Below are 17,461 nucleotides of genomic sequence, written 5' to 3'. Positions count from 1 at the left end.
TAGGGAATCTTGCAAGTCCTAGATGCCTAAAGTCTATTGAACAGTTATCTTTTATTGATCCGCCTGTGGATCCTTTACCTTCCGTTGTAATACTTTGACATTACTTATATTCGGAATGTAATATATTTATCTTTTGCTTCCGCTGTGCATTTATATATATTGTGTTGTTTGTCTATGATGACGCCAACTACGTCACTATGCTCCCCACCGGGCCCACCGGTGACACGTGGAAAATTGGGGTGTGACAGTTTGTATCGTCCTTTCACTTTGTCCGTCTGTTTGAGGATGATATGCGGTACTTAAATTAAGTCGAGTTCCCATTGCTTCTTGGAAACTTGTCCAGAAACGGGAAGTGAAACGACTATCTCTATCCGATACAATGGAGAGTGGGACTCCATGTAAGGATACTACCTCATCTACATACAACTTGGCTAACCTTTCCATGCTAAAGGTTTCCTTCATTGGTAGAAAATGAGCTGATTTGGTTAATCGATCCACAATTACCCAAATAGCATCATTACCTTTTCTGGTTTTGGGTAACTTAGTAACAAAATCCATTGTTATGAGTTCCCGTTTCCATACAGGCATTTCTAACTGTTGTAGTAGTCCTGAAGGTTTCTGATGTTCGGCTTTAACTTGTGAACAGGTTAAACACTTAGATACGTATTCGGCTATATCCTTTTTCATTCCTATCCACCAAAAATTATTTCTTAAATCTTGGTACATCTTATTATTTCCTGGATGTACAGTATACCTTGATTTATGAGATTCTTCTAAAATCTTATTTCTTAATTCTCCTTGCTTAGGTACCCAAATTCGTTTCTTGTGGAATCTCCAAATTCCATCTTTTCCTTGTTCTAATTCCTTTAGGTAACCTTTCATTCCTTCGGCATCGTCCTTAATTGCCGTTCCCTGAATTTTCTTCAATTGTTCCATTAAATCTAGTTGTAGATTTAACCTAAGAGCATGGACTCGCTTTTGTTTTTCATGATACTTACGACTTAAGGCGTCTGCGACTACGTTTGCCTTTCCTTCGTGATATTGAATATCACAGTCGTAATCACTTAAGATTTCCATCCACCTTCTTTGTCTCATATTTAACTCTTTTTGCCCAAATATATACCTTAAACTCTTATGGTCCGTATAGATAGTAAACTTACTTCCATACAGATAATGTCTCCAAATTTTAAGGGCAAAAATTATGGCTCCTAACTCTAGGTCATGAGTTGTGTAATTCTCTTCGTGCTTTTTCAATTGTCTAGAGGTTTACGCAATTACCTTTTTGCGTTGCATCAACACACATCCATATCCTAATTTTGAAGCATCACAGTATACTTCAAAGTCTTCTGTTCCTTCGGGTAAAGCTAAAATTGGAGCATTTGTCAATTTGTGCTTTAGAATCCTAAAAGCTTCCTCTTGTCTAGATCCCCATTCAAACTTAATGGCTTTACAGGTTAGCTTAGTTAAAGGTACAGCTATCTTAGAGAAATCTTTAATAAATCGTCTATAGTATCCAGCTAATCCTAGAAAACTTCTAACTTCCATAACTGTTCGTGGAGCTTTCCAATTTGTGATTGCTTCTATTTTAGCAGGATCTACGTGAATTCCTTCGTGATTCACCATATGACCTAAAAATTGTACTTCCTGCAGCCAGAATTCACATTTCGAGAATTTGGCATAAAGCTTTTCCTTTCTTAACAAAGTTAAGAGTGCATGCAGGTGCTCACAATGTTCTTCCTGACTTGTAGAATAAATAAGTATATCGTCAATGAAAACGATCACAAATTTATCCAAGTATGGTTTACAGATCCTATTCATCATGTCCATAAATGCGGCTGGAGCATTTGTTAGTCCAAAGGGCATGACTGTAAACTCATAATGACCATACCTAGTTCTGAAAGCAGTTTTAGGTATGTCCTCCTCTTGTACTTTCAACTGGTGATATCCTGATCTTAAGTCTATTTTAGAGAAATACCTAGCTCCTTGCAATTGATCAAAAAGATCATCAATCCTAGGTAGTGGGTATCGATTCTTAATTGTAACCTTATTCAATTCCCTATAATCGATACACATTCTCATTGATCCATCTTTCTTTTTCACAAACAACACTGGTGCACCCCAAGGGGATGAACTAGGTTGTATAAATCCTTTGCTTAGTAATTCATCTAACTGCTTTTTCAATTCTAGCATTTCAGTAGTTGCTAATCGATAAGGTGTCTTAGCTATTGGTGTAGTACCTGGAATTAAATGAATTCTAAACTCTACTTCCCTATCAGGTGGTAAACCAGGTAATTCTTCAGGAAAAACATCTGGGTATTCTGAAACTATAGGGATGTCCTGGAGTTCCTTACTTTTAGTGTTAATGATTACAGAAATCATATACACCATTTCTTGTTTCCTTGAATAACAAGCCAATTTCATTACTGAAATGAATTTCAGTGGCTTTCGAGGTCTATCTCCTGAAATTAATATTACTTCTCCTGTGGGGGTACAGATTTCTACGGAATTCTTAGCACACAGGATTCGAGCATGGTTGGTAATTAACCAATCCATTCCTAATACTACATCAAATCCGGCTAAATTCATAGGTAACAGGTTTGCAGAAAACTTATGACCTAACAATTCTATCTTTCCTTCTTGCAGAACCTTATCTATGTTAACAGAATTCCCTTCTGCCGTTTCGACTGTATAAATCTGCCTAAGGGTAGTTAGAGGTAAGTTAAGAGCTTGGCAGAATGCAGTATTAATGAAACTTTGGTTTGCACCAGAGTCAAATAATACTTTTGCATAGACGTTATGCACTAAGAACGCACCCGCTATCACGTCTGGAATAAGTTCGGCTTCTTGAGTGGTTAGCTGGAAGGCGCGAGCATTCTTCTTGGTTATTCCATCAGCCGTTTTAGCTTTATTGTCTGCTGGTTGGGCTAACTTAGGACATTCAGGTTTGATATGCCCTGTTTCTCCGCAGTTATAACAGATTCTTGTTTTCCTTCTGCAGTCTTCTTCCCGATGTCCTTTCGCCTTGCAGAAGTTGCCAAATATATTGCACTGTCCATAGTGTTTCTTTTTGCAATTTCTGCAGAAAGGAGGTGACGAGTATTGCCCGGTTCCTCTTTTCTTGAATTTATTGCTATTATTACCCACACGAAATCCTTGGGTAATCTTCTGAGCCAATTCCTTCTTGCGATCTTCTTCTCTGGTGCGGACTAGTTCATCGGTTAAGGTATTAGCTAATTCCACAGCATCGTCAATCGTGCGTGGTCTCGCAGCTTTAACGATGTTACGGATTTCTCCGATTAATCCCCAAATATAACGGGAAATGAGTACCGGTTCTGGCGAAGCCAGGGAAGGTACCACTCTCGCATATTCGAAGAATGTCGAAGTATATCCTCGACAGTCTACTCCTATCATACGATGACTCAGGAACTTGTTTGCCATTTGTTCCTTCTCGTATTCGGGACAGAATTTTCTTTCTACAAGACTCTTAAATTCTTCCCAATTCATTGCATAGGCCACCCTTCTTCCTTTTGCTTGTAGCACCGTGTTCCACCATTCTAGCGCCCCTTCTTTGAATAGATTTGAAGCATACATCACTTGATCTTCTTCAGCACATTTACTTATTGCAATTATTGCCTCGGTTTTCTCTAACCAACGCAGTGTTGCAGTTGCCCCTTCATTACCTGCAAATTCTTCGGGTTTACAGGCAAGAAATTCTTTGTAAGTGCAACCAGGTGTTGCAGCTTTCATTCTCTTAAGGAGTGGGGCCTGTTGCGGATCATGATCATTATGATTGCCGCCTCCATTTATGTTGTTACTGCCGTTATCTTCCGGAGTACGTTTACTAGGAATTAATTGTGGTTCGGCTGGTTTCTGAACAGCAGCCACAATTTCTGGAATAGCATTGGCTATCCCTTGAGCAATAAACTGCTCAATATCTTGTCTAGTTATATATTGATCTTCCTGATTTTGCTCAGACTGATTTACTTCATTAATTGGTTCACTATTAGCGTTTTCTATCTGCTAATTAATATTAATGGAAATTATTAGTGTCTAATTATTGATACCAAAATCACAGATAAACACATAGATCAGTATAACATGCAAGCATAGCCAAAATTGTCGATGCCTTGACTTCTATTTTGTTTTATATATTATACCTGCTTCAATACACACTGGTTATCTTACATTGTTTTATTGCCCATTTTACAAAGTCAGTTTTACTATATTAGTTATAATACAAACAAACTTCTCCAAACCCATCCTATCTTTTGGTTCACTGGCAGTTTCAGTAACGACGCTCCCTCTCGTCGTACTTCCAAGAGATCTGCTCCCCCATTTCCCGGATCCTATTCCCGGTGCCTATCAGTTCTTCACCAAACTGACGTAGTTCAGCTAAATTTTCGTAGCTCATTGGCGGATTAGGGATAGGTTCTGGATCAAACTGTGGGAGAAAACTATAGGGACTATTGACTATATTTTGGAATTGCCAGTCATTGGTCCACCATTCCTCCATTTGGCCTAATGGTCGGGTGTGAACTTGTTATGCCCTAATTCGTATTTGACAAAGAGTCGCAGCGGAAGTTTAAGCCATAAAATTTCTTTCATTATAAATACCTTAACTTATTTAAAATTTCATTTTAACACAACTTTTTCACATGAAGTCATCAACCGACTCATTTACAATTAAATACATGACATGGGTTTTCTAAATTTCAACACCAACGTTCCCGTACAATCTGTCTTGTGACTCGGTCCTTGATCTCTATCCCTTGAAGATCCTTCGTATCTCGTACTACCTGCGCTCACCACATAAAATTCATAAACACCAGTACGCATCGTAAACATGTAAAATTCATTTACGTTTATTTTTCGTTCCGTTAACTCTTTACATTCCGGCTTTCCATCTGATCATATGACCCGCGGTGAGACTTCTTTGCTATTCCTGCGTTACACTTCATTCACCATGGCACGCCATTAGTAACATGACCATTAAAATATGTTAGAGCCATATATATATGCATATATACAAGATCCTTTCTTTCATGCACCAACAAATCCTACTTCATGGATAAGTACCTACACACGTATGTTCATACTCATTTCATACCTACATACATACATGCATACATACTTATGTACATACATACTTACTTACATACATACATACATACATACATACATACAAGCTTTATTCCTTTGTGTACATCCAATCCCATTTACTACATATGTACATACTTTCATATATGTATAGTCATACATCTATTTAAATACACCCGAAAACATACATGCAAACATAAACACATCTACACGTACATTCTCACATACTTACATATAGTTATATAATGCATATAACGTATTTAGATAGCCTTCACACAAGTTTAGAGTTGAAGAATGCGAAAAATATGAAAGAACCAGCAATTAGCGCAAGAAGGAACCAATCTGGCGCAACCTTGTGCCAGTTCTGGCGCAATACAGATGACATCAGTCAGGGGCGCAACCTTGTGCCAGGGGGGCGCAACCTTGCGCCTGGTTCAGACCTGCAACTTTCAGCATGACGAATTTTTACAGTTTTGGTCATAACTTTCTCATTTCTTGTCCGTTTTACCCGATTCTTTTTCCTACGTGATCGTAATTTAATCCTCTATCATATGGACTTGAAATCCCACGTTCGGTTTAAGGAAATTCTTAACTTACGTGCGTTCGACATATTATCATTTTCTAACTATTTGACCCGTTCGTGCATTTATCAACATAATCAGTTTATTTGACCTCAATCTCATAAGAACTTTAATAATTTCATTGGCACCTATCATAAAAGATTAAATTCTCGGACGTCTTGCATCCTCTTAACCCATTTTCGCTCAAAAGCTTATTTTTGACCCGTTATGGGTATTTGCGCATTAAGTGGACTATGACATACCAAACCCTATACTTCGCTTTCATACTTGTCCAAGACATTACTCTAATCAAATAGCTCGTTTCCAAACGACTTCTAAGGTCGTTTGCCCGATATACCTATCAAGGGCATTTTAGTCAACTATGCTCTATCCTTAATAACAAAGGAATTCCTTACATAAGTAACCAATTCCACTACTTAGCTACAATTTCTTAATCACACCTATCTTGCTCGGATCAAAACTAAAATCCGTTTAATACTTCATTGACATCATACAATTCATTCCTATTCGACCTCAATTATCACATATAATTAAATTGCATATAACATTACATAAACAACTAAGAAGTGATTACGGAATCACTTACCTTATGCATTCGTGCTCGTATCCGTTTTCTTGCCTTTTCTTGACCCGTTATCCTTTCATGCTTGAGTCCGTCACGACGTGATCCCTATACTTTCATTTCATCGAAACCACGCTCTTATTAGCATACTCATTTGTACATGTAACAATCATATCATTCGCATAATTCATACTTAACTTTCCTTAGTCATTTCTAACAAGTATCAAAACATCTAATCAACTTCATATCCTTTCCAACACACGTAATTCATCGGGTAATCAAAATTAACACATATTAACATAACATGTATCAAACGACTTCCTATAATCCTGCTTTTACAATAACGAGTCAAATCATGTTTCTTGTGCTTATTGGCTTCCAAAAGTCAACTATTAACCATAGGTAACTATCGACTTATCAACATATGCCCGTAACATCATAATCGACTATACGGACGACATTGTATACATTTAATCATACACTTACATAACTCTTGCATTCTCGTATAGTATGCACTCCATAACACTTTTTATATAAAAGGCCAATTTCATAATTTTCTACATGCAACACAAGACTTCATAATTCATTTAAATTTATAATATTACCCATTCAAGCATTTAATCGAACACTTGGCGTGCATATAACATTGTAAGCACATTGTACAAGCAATTTAAGCATATAGTACAAGTGTTTTATGCATACTCTTCCTAGTTCACAACATAGATTATCAATTTCAACTAGAATCATATAACTTTTCATACCATTATCAAACCATTACTCCTTACAACAACATCACGCATCAACCTCACACAAGCATTGAACATGTATAGTCTTCCATATCATCATCTCTATACTACAAGTGGGTTTATAAAATTTTCTTTCAATTAAACTAAAATCAAGCATGATTTCTACTCTAGGGAGTAACCCTAACATCCAAATTAGACATATCATATCACAGATTCATGATTGGGTTGAAACCCTTTTTCTACAATTCACCAAATCAAGAAATTCGACTTACCACTTCGCTTGGTATGCTTAGATGATCGAAAATTGAAGACATGCAGCCGATTAACATCGAATTCTCTTGCTAATTGATGAGTTTTACCAAGAACAAGGGTAAACCCTTGTTTCTCCTGCCCTTGATCGATCCCAGAACACGCACAGAGTGTGTGTTTGGGGTTTAGGCACTACTAACCCTTAATTCATTACAATCTTTCACATCACCCCCTTCAAACTTGTTAAGTGTTTGATTTAAACACTTCCCACTTATTCAAGTTTAGCCCCTCTAGTTTGTGACACCATCACAAATGCCATCCATTTCATTCAATACTTATTTTACCAAGTATTTTAACTAGGTTAAATGGCCTAGTTATTTTATTTCGTGTTACATCATGTGAAAACATAGGGTAAATATATGTTTTCAAATTTTGGGGCGTTACAAGTCTACCCTCCTTAAAGAAGGTTTCGTCCCCGAAACCTTTCTTATTCTCAGTAGACCAGAACTACACTCACTTTCTCGATTACCCATTCACGATGCTTAGTATATCATGATTGCATTCGAGATCTTTACATAAGTTTTATTCATGAATAAATATAATCGTACGCATTGCCCTTATCTTCTTAAATTAGTAATTTACTCTCATAATCACACAAGGGTCAGGGTCTGATCCAGAGCTCTTATTAGTGTCTTTTACTTTATAATGCTAGCTCCTAACACATATCATCACTAGCGTTTCATTCATTGAATCTATTCCAATTGTATACAATTATTATTCATACAAACCTAAGTCTACGGCTTGTTTCTAATTTCCTATTTAAGCATATTACATTCATATATTTACTAATCGAAATAAATCGATTTATTTCATTCTACTCATACATCATATATGTACTTACATACCCATATACTTATACATCTACATACGTACACACATTTCCTATATTTTTCACATACATGCATACGCTCATACATATCATCATGCATACATACGTACACATCTTCATATTCATTCACATGATGCTTGTGCTCTTATATAAATACTTGCGTACCTACATAAACCGATATCTATACATATACATTTATACATACATAACTAGTACTTGTTCCCACACTATAAACTTACATACTTTCACGCATACCTACTTGCATAAGTTCTACGTACATATACAGTTACATATAAACATACTTACATACTTATCTACTTATGTACATCCCTATATGCTCAATAGAAACTTTACGAATCATCGGAATGCGTTACGGATCATTTGGAAATGCAAAATTAAGCAAAACGGAGAAGTGGGCTAGACAGCCCGTCGGCGACGGGGTGGGTACCCGTCGGCGACGGCCTCTTAAAATGCCCGTCGTCCAATTTAACCTGTAACCAGTCGGTTAGGCCGTCGGCCTCTTTCACACTTTTGGGAGCCCGTCGGCGACGGGGTGGGAACCCGTCGGCGACGGCCTCTAGAAAAGCCCCTTATCTGCAGATCCGTTTCGTCGTCCGAACGCACTAAAACGCGCGTATCTTTTGAACCGTTTACCCGTTTAACCTCCCGTTTCTTCCTACACGCTTGTAAATTCACATTCTATCATATGAACTTAAAATCCCACATCCGCCTTAAGGAAAAATCTTAACTTACACACTATCGGCTTCAAACATATCATTCGTACCTTTTCTTCCTTACATGTGCTCTAACAAAAACTTAAAGTTTTACCTACCTTCGGCAACAAGATTTTAAAGTTAGTCATCTCAGTTGTCGAATCATAATCACTTCATTTTAGTTCCATCCACATATGAGCTTTCTTCTTTCTTACACATTCGACTACCCAAGTAATTGGGTTTGGCATAAACACTCTCAAAGAGAGTTAAGCATACACATTCGACTACCCAAATAATTGGGTTTCGGCATAAACACTCTCAAGGAGAGTTTAGCATACACATTCCACTACCCAAATAATTGGGTTTGGCATAAACACTCTCAACGAGAGTTAAGCATACATATTCCACTACCCAAATAATTGGGTTTGGGCATAAACACTCTCAAGGAGAGTTAAGCATACACATTCCACTACCCAAATAATTGGGTTTGGCATAAACACTCTCAACGAGAGTTAAGCATACACATTTTCCACTACCCAAATAATTGGGTTTTTCGCATTTAATCATAACTTTTTCTTTCAATCCGTATAACGGATTAAGCTTCTAGCATTCATTAGAGCATTCAAAATCACCCGTTCAAAACGGATGGTAGCGTATTCTTATTCAACTTGTTCGCTAGAACCGGTCGGCTCGCATAGCTTATCATAACCTTCGTTAGCATAACCAAATCCGCAATGGTTTGCTAATTCGCATTCGCTACAACATAGCGCCCGTCTGCTACCCCGTTCTACCGGGCATACCTGCAACAATTGCCACGGTCTCACGAACGTCATATGCTTCTTGCGTACTGGCCAGGTGCGCAATCCACACACTAGTTTCGTGCCTTCGTGTAATCATCGCCTTATGCCCGAGAGATGGGTTTCAGTTTCGTGTATATTTCCAAAACTTCCCCAAGACCACATCATGGCCTTTCGTTTAATAATTACCCTCCCAAGGAGACCCCTTCCTTTTTATTTTGACATCGGTACTCATACATTTTAGTATTGTGTACCTGGGGTTAATTTGCCTAGTTGCACCTTCGCCCGCCTTGGCGTTCATCCTATTCTGCATTCACGGATCACCCTCTTCAAACTCTTACGCTTACCTTGCACATAACATACTATTAGTTTCCTTCAAATACATAATCTAATACATACTTACATTCGCTTTTGCATTTAGGCCTCGATCGAGTCTTAGATTGTACAGGTTCTTGGTCACGAGAGCACACCGGTTTGAGTTCAAGTATCTACCTCTTGTTACTTGATTCTCTCAAACCAGGGCTCTGATACCAACTTGTTACGCCCTAATTCGTATTTGACAAAGAGTCGCAGCGGAAGTTTAAGCCATAAAATTTCTTTCATTATAAATACCTTAACTTATTTAAAATTTCATTTTAACACAACTTTTTCACATGAAGTCATCAACCGACTCATTTACAATTAAATACATGACATGGGTTTTCTAAATTTCAACACCAACGTTCCCGTACAATCTGTCTTGTGACTCGGTCCTTGATCTCTATCCCTTGAAGATCCTTCGTATCTCGTACTACCTGCGCTCACCACATAAAATTCATAAACACCAGTACGCATCGTAAACATGTAAAATTCATTTACGTTTATTTTTCGTTCCGTTAACTCTTTACATTCCGGCTTTCCATCTGATCATATGACCCGCGGTGAGACTTCTTTGCTATTCCTGCGTTACACTTCATTCACCATGGCACGCCATTAGTAACATGACCATTAATATATGTTAGAGCCATATATATATGCATATATACAAGATCCTTTCTTTCATGCACCAACAAATCCTACTTCATGGATAAGTACCTACACACGTATGTTCATACTCATTTCATACCTACATACATACATGCATACATACTTATGTACATACATACTTACTTACATACATACATACATACATACAAGCTTTATTCCTTTGTGTACATCCAATCCCATTTACTACATATGTACATACTTTCATATATGTATAGTCATACATCTATTTAAATACACCCGAAAACATACATGCAAACATAAACACATCTACACGTACATTCTCACATACTTACATATAGTTATATAATGCATATAACGTATTTAGATAGCCTTCACACAAGTTTAGAGTTGAAGAATGCGAAAAATATGAAAGAACCAGCAATTAGCGCAAGAAGGAACCAATCTGGCGCAACCTTGTGCCAGTTCTGGCGCAATACAGATGACATCAGTCAGGGGCGCAACCTTGTGCCAGGGGGGCGCAACCTTGCGCCTGGTTCAGACCTGCAACTTTCAGCATGACGAATTTTTACAGTTTTGGTCATAACTTTCTCATTTCTTGTCCGTTTTACCCGATTCTTTTTCCTACGTGATCGTAATTTAATCCTCTATCATATGGACTTGAAATCCCACGTTCGGTTTAAGGAAATTCTTAACTTACGTGCGTTCGACATATTATCATTTTCTAACTATTTGACCCGTTCGTGCATTTATCAACATAATCAGTTTATTTGACCTCAATCTCATAAGAACTTTAATAATTTCATTGGCACCTATCATAAAAGATTAAATTCTCGGACGTCTTGCATCCTCTTAACCCATTTTCGCTCAAAAGCTTATTTTTGACCCGTTATGGGTATTTGCGCATTAAGTGGACTATGACATACCAAACCCTATACTTCGCTTTCATACTTGTCCAAGACATTACTCTAATCGAATAGCTCGTTTCCAAACGACTTCTAAGGTCGTTTGCCCGATATACCTATCAAGGGCATTTTAGTCAACTATGCTCTATCCTTAATAACAAAGGAATTCCTTACATAAGTAACCAATTCCACTACTTAGCTACAATTTCTTAATCACACCTATCTTGCTCGGATCAAAACTAAAATCCGTTTAATACTTCATTGACATCATACAATTCATTCCTATTCGACCTCAATTATCACATATAATTAAATTGCATATAACATTACATAAACAACTAAGAAGTGATTACGGAATCACTTACCTTATGCATTCGTGCTCGTATCCGTTTTCTTGCCTTTTCTTGACCCGTTATCCTTTCATGCTTGAGTCCGTCACGACGTGATCCCTATACTTTCATTTCATCGAAACCACGCTCTTATTAGCATACTCATTTGTACATGTAACAATCATATCATTCGCATAATTCATACTTAACTTTCCTTAGTCATTTCTAACAAGTATCAAAACATCTAATCAACTTCATATCCTTTCCAACACACGTAATTCATCGGGTAATCAAAATTAACACATATTAACATAACATGTATCAAACGACTTCCTATAATCCTGCTTTTACAATAACGAGTCAAATCATGTTTCTTGTGCTTATTGGCTTCCAAAAGTCAACTATTAACCATAGGTAACTATCGACTTATCAACATATGCCCGTAACATCATAATCGACTATACGGACGACATTGTATACATTTAATCATACACTTACATAACTCTTGCATTCTCGTATAGTATGCACTCCATAACACTTTTTATATAAAAGGCCAATTTCATAATTTTCTACATGCAACACAAGACTTCATAATTCATTTAAATTTATAATATTACCCATTCAAGCATTTAATCGAACACTTGGCGTGCATATAACATTGTAAGCACATTGTACAAGCAATTTAAGCATATAGTACAAGTGTTTTATGCATACTCTTCCTAGTTCACAACATAGATTATCAATTTCAACTAGAATCATATAACTTTTCATACCATTATCAAACCATTACTCCTTACAACAACATCACGCATCAACCTCACACAAGCATTGAACAAGTATAGTCTTCCATATCATCATCTCTATACTACAAGTGGGTTTATAAAATTTTCTTTCAATTAAACTAAAATCAAGCATGATTTCTACTCTAGGGAGTAACCCTAACATCCAAATTAGACATATCATATCACAGATTCATGATTGGGTTGAAACCCTTTTTCTACAATTCACCAAATCAAGAAATTCGACTTACCACTTCGCTTGGTATGCTTAGATGATCGAAAATTGAAGACATGCAGCCGATTAACATCGAATTCTCTTGCTAATTGATGAGTTTTACCAAGAACAAGGGTAAACCCTTGTTTCTCCTGCCCTTGATCGATCCCAGAACACGCACAGAGTGTGTGTTTGGGGTTTAGGCACTACTAACCCTTAATTCATTACAATCTTTCACATCACCCCCTTCAAACTTGTTAAGTGTTTGATTTAAACACTTCCCACTTATTCAAGTTTAGCCCCTCTAGTTTGTGACACCATCACAAATGCCATCCATTTCATTCAATACTTATTTTACCAAGTATTTTAACTAGGTTAAATGGCCTAGTTATTTTATTTCGTGTTACATCATGTGAAAACATAGGGTAAATATATGTTTTCAAATTTTGGGGCGTTACAGAACTAGTGGGTCTGGAATAGCTGGTCCTAGGTTTATTGGGAATTGGGCTGTAGCAGGATAAGAAAAGAGATTATCGTTGATAGGCTCTAATATATCACAATTATCCAGTAGGCGGTCGATTTCGCCCTGGAATGTGATTTCCTCAGGCTGTTTAGAGCTTTCTCCGATCTCTATTCCCTTTTTCTTTAGGTCTATCCCTATTTCAGCTGGTTTGGAACTTTCTCCGGTTTCTATTTCTTTTCCCTTGCTTACACTCACAGGATTTTCTATTTTAGGGAGTCTCCTAGGTTTCCTTCTGCGCACTTTTCGCCACCCTACATATCTTCTCCTCTTTTTAGGTTTTGCTTTTTCCAGCGGTGGAGCTTGGAATTCCAGAGGTTCCTCTATGTCAGCAATGTAACCAGTGAAGTTGTGGGAGACTTCAATTGGCACAGGATAGAGGTTGAGGTTCTGAAATGCCTCGGATAGCTCACTCATGCTGTACGGCATATATGCAAAATGCACAAAATGTTAAGTTAAAACTTTGGAACAAAGCTTAACAAATAAACATTTTTATTGCACACCAATTTGTACAACATAACAGCAAACAAAACACACTCAGATTTATTTATTTATTTACTGGGAAGTACTTATTTCTAGATTTAAAGTTCAAAGAATTGCATTTTCCGCCACAGTAGCGAGCAAATACAGATTTGCCCATTTTTCTTCTAAGTTATTTTCCCCTGGTGGATTATTGCTAATTTCCTGAATTTCTGGGTTAAACCTCACTCTCTTGGTTTGGGGTTTCTTTTTCTCTTGACTCTTCCTAATAATCAAATTCCTTTTCTCCGGTGTAAGTGGGTTTTCATAATTTGCCTTACGGACAAAGATTCCTTCCTCTAACTTGACATGAGATTTGGAGGAAGAGGTTCCCTGTTCTTTGGGTGTACTATCTAATTTACGGTAGATAGCAGAAATCTTTTGTTTACCCATACTGTAATTTTAACAATTAGTCAGTTAATAAGCATATATTCACAGAATGGCAATTAGAATTTTCCTAAACACTTAAAACAGTGAGCTTAATCAGTAAGCTTAAAACAGTGGCTCTGATACCACCTTTTCCTGTCACGGCCCCCGACCCGGTTTGACCCGTTTCAAGAGCCGCGGGACAGGAATCCCGTGGTATTTAATTTAGGTGACAGCGGAAGACTTTTTAAAACAGGATCTTTCAATAATTTAAACTGCTCGTTTTATAACTGAGGGATAGAATCCCATAATTTACAATAACATGATTTCCCAGGGAAATCTTTATTTTCAAAACATGTTCATTTTATTTATTTGCATTGAGCCACTTTTCTAAGCTGGGAGTGCTCCGTGGCACTTTCCTTTGCTCACACCAGATCACCTGAAACATGTTTGAAAAAGGTTTTGTCAGCGGGGAAATACTGAGTGAATCATTCAGTTTACTAAAACGACTCGTTTGTTATAATCTACAGTATTAAGGGGAATTACAATGTTTCTGATTTCAAACCAACTACCCACAGTACTTGTCACTCGACTACCCATTGGCTATCTCGTTGTCCAAATGGTGTCTGTGACTGTGGTCAGATCACCCCTTGGCTAACTCGTTGTCCAAGTGTGACGGGAAATAAGTAATGTATACAAAACCCCACATACCGGCTGTAACTTGGTGATTACATAGACTTAATCACTGTAACTATAACTTTGAAAATAATTTGGAGTTTTGTAAAACAGTTGATAAAAAAAAGAGAATGACTCACATTGCAGATTTACGAGCAGAGTATAAGCTTTACTGATTAGCCTTCTAACCTAATTTAAATAACAATGCACACACAAATGGGATTAGTAACTAATTCAGCAGTTACGTCAATTCACGAGATTAAACCCTCACAACTATTATCAAGTGCAATACTTAATAATTCAATGGATTCACAACGAATGACAGAGCATAGTCTGAATTCGAACAGCACTCAAACATTCAAGTCGAAATCACAATGAATAACAAAGTACAAGCTCAATTTGAGCAGCACTCGGACAATCGTTGGATAGTTATAATCGATCGGACGTTGAATCGTAATAGCGATCGAGTTATTACCCTGATTGCGGCAGCACCTCGTGATCGTGTGTGTTTAATTGTAGTGTAACAGCTCTCACTCGACGTACAGACAGCAACTTTACGTCATTTTCATTTCTCAGTTCAAGTCCCAAGGTCGGCTATTTATACTAATTTTTGGGACTCGCTTACGGACCGTAAGCCCTTTCCCTTGCGGTCCGTAAGCTAAGCAGTCTAATTCATAGGCTGCCTAGGCTCGGTTATAGCTTGGGTGAATCAAATGAATTGGCCAATCAGAATTAAACATTCGTTTTCTGTTGATAATTATCAACTAGGGTTTGCCCCCCTCGATTTTTAGGGGTCCTGATCCTAATTCCGATTGTTCTGAAAATTTTAGGGCTAGTGCAGAATTACTTGGGTGTCTCAATTAGGGTTTTCTTATTGACTAATTATCGTCCTAATTATTGATTTTAGTGGCAGTTGTTACACTAGGTTTCCGCCAACCAAGGAGAAGTACCCTGATGTAGACCTTCGGTTTCCCTTATCTCCTGCCCAGTCTGCGTCAGTGTAGAGCTCAACAGTTAAATGCCCATTTGTTTTGAACAGCACACCATGGCCTGCGGTTCCCTTGAGATACCTTAGAATTCTCTGAGCAGCTTCCATGTGTGCAACTTGTGGTTGGTGCATAAACTGACTTACCACTCCAACATCGTAAGCTATATCAGGGCGAGTATGGGAAAGATAAATTAACTTGCCCACTAGCCTTTGGTATCTTTCTCTGTCTGTGAGCTTTCCATCGAGTTCCATGTGAAGATTGTGGTTCACCACCATTGGCGTATTAGCTGGTTTACAATCAATCAACCCAGTTTCTGCCAGAAGATCAAGAACATACTTCTTTTGGCAGATGAAAATCCCCCGTTTAGATCTGAGAACTTCAATTCCAAGGAAACACTTGAGATTCCCAAGGTCTTTCATTTCAAACTTTGAAAACAAATTCCTTTTCAGTTGTGCTATTTCTTCTACATCATCTCCGGTGATAATCATGTCGTCCACATATATGATCAAGCAAGTTACGAGGCCGTTCCTCCTTTTGAGGAATAAGGTATGATCAGCATTACTTTGGCGGTACCCGTATTCTTTCATGGCCAAGGTGAACTTTCCAAACCATGCCCGAGGAGACTGTTTTAGCCCGTATAGAGATTTCTTCAACCTACAAACTTCCCCATCTTTAAAACCCCCTGAAAAACCTGGAGGTGCTTCCATGTAAACTTCTTCAGTTAGGTCTCCATGAAGAAATGCATTTGTAACATCAAATTGATGAAGGGCCCAATCCTTATTAGCTGCAACGGAAAAGAGGACTCTGATGGTATCCATTTTTGCAACCGGAGAAAATGTCTCACAGTAATCGATCCCATACGTCTGAGTGTACCCTTTGGCTACAAGCCGGGCTTTGTATCTTCCAATGGAACCATCTGGTTTATATTTAATCGAATACACCCACCGGCATCCAACAGTTTTCTTTCCTTTAGGAAGAATGCACTTCTCCCATGTATTGTTTTTCATAAGAGCACGCATCTCCACTTCCATTGCTTCTTCCCAGTTCTTCTTACCTTGAGCTTCCTTTACGGAATTAGGTATCTGTTCAGTGTATAGAGAAGCAACAAATGCTTTTGCACTGTTGGATAAGTTCCCGTTGACCATATTAGCTACAGGATATCTTGAATTTCTGGTTTCCCTCTCTGGGGAGTACCGTTTTGGAGGAACTCCTCTATTGGCTCTAGGTGGAAGAGAATATCTTCCGGTAGTCTCCGCTGCAACTGATTCAACATGTTCAACAACTGGTTCAACCTATTCAACAACTGGATCAACATGTTCTGTTGTTGTCGGTTCTATATGTTCCCCGGCCTGTTGTCTCATAGTTATAAGACGTAGAACATTCAGGGTTCTCGGTATTTCTTACCTCAGGCATCACGTTGGATGGACTTTTTTCAGTGGTACTGTGCTCCGTGGATTGTGTGTCTGTGTTTGAAGGACTCGCAGTACTGTGATAGTTTTCTGTTGTGACTTCTTCAGATGAGGGAATTTGGGCTAACTAGCTCAGAG

The 17,461-nt window shown here is 37.9% G+C and overlaps 2 long non-coding RNA genes across 2 annotated transcripts; both read right to left on the bottom strand.

Annotated features, from left to right (window-relative positions):
* Nucleotides 1–4,620: 4,620 nt before the first annotated feature.
* On the bottom strand, nt 4,621–4,959 carry LOC110903405. Its single transcript, XR_002571912.2, has 2 exons — nt 4,890–4,959; nt 4,621–4,796 (listed from the first exon to the last, which is right to left on the bottom strand). It is a non-coding gene; the product is annotated as an uncharacterized LOC110903405 (long non-coding RNA).
* A 5,293-nt stretch (nt 4,960–10,252) lies between these two features.
* LOC110903404 lies at nt 10,253–10,591 on the bottom strand. Its single transcript, XR_002571911.1, has 2 exons — nt 10,522–10,591; nt 10,253–10,428 (listed from the first exon to the last, which is right to left on the bottom strand). It is a non-coding gene; the product is annotated as an uncharacterized LOC110903404 (long non-coding RNA).
* Between the last annotated feature and the right edge of the window lie 6,870 nt (nt 10,592–17,461).

This window comes from Helianthus annuus, chromosome 13 (genome assembly GCF_002127325.2).
Source record: "Helianthus annuus cultivar XRQ/B chromosome 13, HanXRQr2.0-SUNRISE, whole genome shotgun sequence".
Lineage (NCBI taxonomy): Eukaryota > Viridiplantae > Streptophyta > Magnoliopsida > Asterales > Asteraceae > Helianthus > Helianthus annuus.
This window is presented reverse-complemented; position numbering and strand designations above follow the sequence as displayed.